The sequence below is a fragment of the Epinephelus lanceolatus genome, chromosome 3 (assembly GCF_041903045.1).
Source record: "Epinephelus lanceolatus isolate andai-2023 chromosome 3, ASM4190304v1, whole genome shotgun sequence".
Classification (NCBI taxonomy): Eukaryota; Metazoa; Chordata; class Actinopteri; order Perciformes; family Serranidae; genus Epinephelus; species Epinephelus lanceolatus.
Window position 1 is genome coordinate 17,903,843 of NC_135736.1, and position 7,406 is coordinate 17,911,248.

The following is a 7,406-nucleotide window of genomic DNA, read 5'->3' on the forward strand; positions in this document are numbered from 1 at the left end:
ATGCAAACATGTCAGAATATATAGCTTGTTATAATACCACTATCCACCAGGTTACACATTAATAAGCAGTGTTTACTCATTGTAAAGGTCCTTTCAATCTGCTTTTATCTCTGTTGTCTGTATCTGTATGTCTGCCAGTATAAAGCAAGCACTAACCCTGATTGTGATGTAAAGACTGCTTTTTGTGCAAAGACTGAACCATTTGAGACTCATACAACAGTTTAGCATCCAAGTAAATAGCAACTGACTCATACAAATATGCTGCACTGCCTCCATCTAGTGGCCTTCAGCTGCCAGAGCTCTTACCATCACAAATCACTTTATTGGCTTCCCATACAACAAAGACATTACTGTAAATTCATCCTATTGGTTTTTAAGGCAGTACATGGTTTAACTTCTTAGTTTATTTCTGACCTGCTCACTGACAATGCTCCTATCAGACACCTCTGAATAACAGAACAACATCATGAGCTGGTAAAGAGCTGCCCTCTCAAATGCTTTGCCTGATGAACACAAAGCACAAAGTTTAATTGGATGTCCTATAGATTGTATGGGGCAAAGATTAAAGGTGATCCAGGGTGCTGGAAATGCCACGACTAGAGTACGTTAACTCATGTCCTCTGGGATTGCCCCAAAGAATGTGACTTTCAGACATCAGTTCATGATTGCATCCAGAGAATTCACAGCCAGGAGTCACCTTTTGCATTGGTTTATTTCTGTTGTGGGACCTGTCTACAGTGAAAGACACTATTTCCTCTGTCTGTACTGAATGGATCCAGACAACTATCAGGTTCGGTAGGAGATGGCTCGTTCAACAATGGAAGTCAGCTCAAGCACCATCAATCACAGAGTGGCATAACCTGCTTGCTAAGATGGCAGTATATGAATGGATATCCTTCTCACTGCTGGGCAGAATAGAAAGTTATTATTTGAAATAGGAGAGATTTCTTGACTAAATGAATGGCCCTTACAGGCAAACATATGGGTTAGCTTCCTTCCACGTGTATACACACACACACACACACACACACACACACACGCTTTTGCTCACCTGGTTCCACTTACAACACTGTCTTTTTTCTACCTGAATTTCACTCCTACTTTTTATGTGTTTTATTTTTATTTTTAAAAATGAATACAGTATTTTGTTCTATGTAAATGTCTTAACCTTCTGTGTTAAGTCACATGTGTACACGTTGTCTGTTTGTTTATATTCCTACGCCTTTTTAAAATTCAATAAAATGTCAATCACAAAAAACTAAGCTCAAAGCCTTCCTGTATTCTCAGGCCTATGAACAGCGTTAGTGTGTCTTTAAGTCTGTCCATCCCATTCTCAAGAACACAATATCTCAAGAGCACCTTGGAGGGTTTGGCACAAACGTACACCTGGATTCAAGGATGAACTGATTCAGATTTTGTGGCCATAGGTCACTGTTAGGCCATAACTCATGAATTTATGCGCTAGTTATGACAAACTTTCACACAAATGTTTAGTAGGAAAAAATTATGAAGTGATGACATTTTATATCCAAAAGGTCAAAGGTCAGCTTCATTGTGACATCATAACATTCTGCAAAAACACTTTTCTGGCCTATATTCAGCATCATATCTGAGACATTTGGTCAGATACTGAATTCGTGACACTAATCTCGGGTGTCCAACTTGATACTGTGCTGAGTGTACAGATCTTCTGTGCTGCCAGGTTGAAGATGTGTGTGACGCATCCACGTTTTAGAATTTGTAGCTTTTTTGCAGCAACATCTGTATTTGAAGCTTTGTTAACAGCCGTGGCTACATAAGAGTCTGGACAGACATGGATGTAAACTGTAACTGCAACCTGAGTGGTTGGTGGAGGCACACAACAGCGAGGCGGTGGTTCTAGTTTATTATTATCTTCATTGTAATGCCATAGTGTTGTTTGTTCAATGTTTTTATGTCCCTTTTGGTTTGGACATTGCGTTTCCTTGGAGTGAAATGTGCATGTTTATGAATAAAGCACCCTTGCCTTGCCCTAAGGGTGCTGGTGCACAACCTGATGAGGTCAGATGCAGGAACAGCACTTAGCTTAAAGAAGGCGACAAAAATCATAATGATTCTTCTCTGCGCCATTGTTTTTCTTCTGTGTTGAATGTTTTCATAAAGGTAATGCCACTGATCATTGATTCTTAAGTCTACTGGTGTAAAGATGTGTGTGTGAGTTTTACCTCAGCCATTGTTTCTTTTAACACAAATACAATCTGTAAGAAAAAAATAACCCTATACTGTTTTTACTCAGGTGACATTTTTCTTTATTGCACATTAGTAATATATGTATATGTCAACTGTTAAGTCATCAGTGTGTTAATATGCATCATATGAATGGCAAGTTAAGGCCATCTAGTGCCAACACTTGCAAGTAAATGGAAAAACAGTTCAACCATCCAAACCTGCAAAGGTATGATCAGGTCAACCTCTTTAAAAACCTGTTCTCCAGGACCGCAAGCGTGTTAAAAATATCCATTCATCTCAGCCTCTCTCACATCAGATCAGTATCAAAGTTTATGTTTCACTGACAGAAAAGAACGTGGACACATGGTGTGTTCGAGCCACTCTTTTCTCATCATCAAGATGACAGTAATGATGACAGATTTGTTTGACATGATTAATTTGGATTAGATTCAAGGGTGAAAACGAAACTCAAAAGGAGTGTTCTCTACCTGGGATTGCTATTGTTCTAGGTGACACCCAAAATTCTTTAACTTCTTCTCCAACCCCACCCAACTGGCACTTTAAGTAAGTGCCAAGAAACACTTTGATTCATGCCTGACTCTTACTTGTGGTAACAGCTGTGTGTCTTGTTTTGTTTTCATATAATTTGAATAAGTTTCTGGGAAGTGTGAATTATTACTGATGCATGGAAACAGATACAGTGAGTGACAGGGGTCAGTGTAGAAAGGGTCCAAATGGCGGATCAGGTCTTTTGACAACCTCACTGACCTCAAAAAGGCCTGTAATAATAAGAGGAGTTTACCGCTCGTCCTCCTCGTGACTCTGAAAGAAAGTACAAATTGGTCCCAAGTAAAGATTAAAGATTAAAGTCCCACTGATTGTCACACACCAGAGTGTATGAAATTTGTTCTCCGCATTTGACCCATCCCGAGGAGGTGGTGAGCAGCAGCGGTGCCTCGCTCGGGAATCATGTGGTGATCTAACCCCCCAGTTCCAACCCCTGATGCTGAGTGCCAAGCAGGGAGGCAATGGGTCCCATTTTTATACTCTTTGGTATGACCCGGATTGAACCCATGACCTCCCAGTCTCAGGGCGGACACTCTACCGCTAGGCCACTGAGCTGGTTGTATGGAAGCTATCTACACACACAGTTAAGTGTGCGTGTGCATGACTATACTTGAACAGATTTACAGTTCTGTTTGTGAAGTACAACAATAAATACTATATGCAATACAGTTTGTTTTGCATCTCATTCAGTGGTGGACAGTAACCTAGTATATTCCCTCAAGTCCTGTGTGGAGTATAATTTTGAGATACTCATACTTCCATTTTATGCAAATTTACCTTTTTTAATCCTCCACTATGTTTAAAGGGGGGAATATTTTACTTTTTGTTGCATTACTCCTTATTTTTTGACATTTCTTTACAGCTGAAGTTACTGGATAAATTAAGATTTTACTATACACTTGAGGAGCTTATAAAATACAATGCATTGTTAGTGTTTTTTGGCTTGTGAGCATTTGCTCAGACATCTGTGTTTTTACTGAGGTAGGATGATTTTGATTACAGGTGTATTTGGTCAACCAGCTTTGTCCATAAAGGGCTGGAATTCTGGAAGACATTATCAACTGAAATCAAATTAATTCCAGATATAAAATCCTTTACAACAAATGTTAAAGGTTCAGTGTGCAGGATTTAGGGGGATATTTTGGCAGAAATGTAAATATAAGTATGTTTCCTTTCGTGTATAATCACCTGAAAATAAGATTCGTCATTTATATCTAAAAAGGGATCGGGTCCTTATCTATGGAGATCACCATGTTTCTACAGTAGCCCAGAACGGACGAACCTGCTCTAGATAGGACCATTTTTTATGTTGATGTTCTTTGCATTTTCCTGTCAGCCACCACAGTTTGCAACCCCTCTGTGAGCTGAACGTCGGCAAAACACTTTTTTTTATGGGAAACAGCTTTATTCAGTGTTTTTACCAGGTTCAATCGCCTGATCTGTTCGTTTTGGAAAAGAAGAGACCTCTGTGGATCATTCGCTCCTGGTAAAAACCTCCTGAACAATTAAAAACTAAAGGAATTCTAACTTCAGCTGGTCGCAGACTGTGATCCCAATGGTTCTGATCCTAACTTATCAAATATCATTGCTTTCAGTAGACTGTCATGTCTAAATATGACATGCTGCATCTGTTGTTGAGTGTCTGGGATGGTGTGTCAATTTACATTTGTTACATGCATTGTATGGTTAGGTTTAGGGGGGGAAAAACATGGTTTGGTTTATAATAAGTATGGTTATTACTAACACGATGTAATGTCATGTAACATAGGTCTCTACAGTAGCTTGCTACACATACTAGCAAGCTACATTGTTATTAAAATAACTCCATTGACTTTTGGTTTCACAATGAACAGCTGTCTGAAAGTCCCCAAGCCTGTGCATTTCATAACACCACAAAAGGTGCCTTTGTGCATATGTATTTTACGCCGACATCCAATGACATTGTGCCAATATTTGACGACTTCGGTCATTGACTGCTGTGTATACCGGCACAAAAGGTGCCTTTGTGGATCGATATTTTACGCTGATGTCCACTGACATTGTGCCAATATTTGACGACTTCTGTCATTGACCGCTGTGGCCGTACTTGATGAGTTCAGAATGAGAACGGGCTGGCAATCCTCACCACTTGATGCCACTGAAACCCCCTAAATCTCAAGTGTTGACAAAAGCAAATCAAAGCTGTAGCCATTTTTAGCTAATTGTAATGAATCACCAAGTGTACTGGTGTGTGGTCTATGTGTAAAAGTGTACTGTGTGGTGTGTATTTTTATTAGACTTCCATATGTATAGTGTATTGCGGTTGTTTTTTACACAGGTTCTTAAACAACCTCTATCACTCCATTTTCTATCATATAAAATTGCCATAATTCCAATTTCCTTATCAAACTAAAGCAATTATAAATGCAAGTGATGTAAAGATGAAATGGAAAATAACCACCCTTGGTTACTGGAACGAAACTCTTCCTTACTGTGTTGATTGAGAGATAATGGTGTATAGCTTTCTGTTCACATGCCCTGGCAGCAAAATATCACCCCTTACTTGGAACATAGGATGTTGCAAGGAACAACAAAGTATATCTCATGAAAGGTCAGTACTGTGTCGATGTGTATTTTTAAACACCATTTCAATTCTTCTCAGCCACCCCTGGCAATCATTCTTGACATCTTTGATGTTTCCTCATGCTTCCAACGCTTGACGATGAGTCCATTGTTCAGACATTTCTTTAAATTTCCTGTTGGCATGTGTTTTATCAGAGTGATTTCCAGTAAAAGATCCCATCCCATCAAAGTGCCACTTTGCCAGCTCACATGATCATCAACGTAAATCTGAGATTACTGAATTGAAACTACAACATAATTTTAATGTTTTTAATAGAGATATTAAATAATGGCTTAAAGAGAAACAACATTATTCTCACACTTAGTGCCACAGTAGACACCCAAGTATTTTGTATTTTGTATGGATGTATGTCTGTGTATGGATTTGGGGATGTATTTTGTGTGTTTATTTGTGTATGTGCTTGCGGATGCATTTTCTATTCATTTTAATATTTCAATTTTTAAAAAGCCTCCTGTGGACAGGTGCTGCAAATTAGTATTTCACTGCAAACACAAAGCACTGCACATCTAGAGCTTGTGCATAAAGGTACAATTCTACTTCTACTGTGATGTTCATTTCCAATAAAATAAAATAAAATAAATTACATGAATCATTAGCATTACATGAAGGGGAGCGTTTGTGTCATGAACATTTGTGCTGCCTGCAACAAAAACGTTTTTGTGCATTTCTGTGTCAGAAAATGGGAAATCTCTGGCAAAACTCTCAAAATCCCATGTTTTCAATGTGAAATGACACCTACATTTCAATAATTCACGCAACTATGCTCCTAAATCTATGCGTGTTACGATAAATTCTTAAAATCCTGCCAATCTTGTCCTTACAAGACTCTGCTTTCAATGTATAATTATACTCTTACAGTCACTTCATAAAACTACTTGGCTTCACTGGTGTTCCTCAAATTCTGAGACACTAACGTTTTCTGGATTCATCCTGTGTGATGCTGTAGAGGGGATCACCTCATTAAGAAGACAGCCTGCTACCCCTGTAATGTCTCTGTTCTGATAGTGCTGCAGACTTTAGCTGCTTCTGCCTGCTTCTGCATGTGTGTGCGTGCGTGTGCAAATGATAAACCTGTGTGTACATGATCACTTCACGATTCTAGCTCCTGCCGCAATCAGTGAGCTAAACAAGCCAAGTGAAGCACCTGACCCACTTCACAGGCCCTCCAATATGTGTAATAGCTGTGTGACCTACCCCAAATAACCCACAATGATGGCCGCTATTATTAGAACAACTTACTATTTTCTGTCCTCCCCCCCCCAACCCTGTCACAAGGACAGCTGAGGCATATTCTATGAGGGGAAAGATGAAGAGGCAGAATCAGGGTTGTAAAAAGGGATAGAAAAGAATGGATCGACGCAGCAACCAGCTGAAAAAAAATGTGAAACTGTGGGACTACGAGCTTGATTCTGGACACCTTATTTGTCTTTGTTCCCACTAAGCATGGCCATATAATTAGAGGAAAAACCTGAATGAAGGATTGAAGAAACATATCAAATGCAAATGGCTTGGTGAGTTTAAAGATAAGAATGAAATGTTACAACCTTTACAGTCACCAGATCTCAACCCTGTTTCACACCTGTGGAAGACTTTGGAGCAACATGGAAGACAATGTTCTCCACTACCATCCCCATTAGACCAACTCATAGTATAAACTTTTATATTTAAATATATTTACTGATGTCTGTGATTGCCTCTGACACAATGCGTCCTTTTGTTATGTCAGGCTGTTTGTTTTTCTTTCTATCTGCTGTACTCGGGCCTCTCTCGATCGGAATGAGATTACTTGATTAGACAAAGATTGCATGTTGTTCTGGAGAATCATGGTGGTTTGACTCTATGGCAACACCCTTTTCCCTATGTTGTGATCGTCATGAGATGAGTCAGCAACTTTGTTTGAAAAACTACTTTGCATATTCTCGAAAGGCTGCATCTGAAAATTACTTGGCTCTGTAATTTGACTTTGGCTTTATTTGCTGCTGTTCTTTATTGTTAATAAGTATATTTA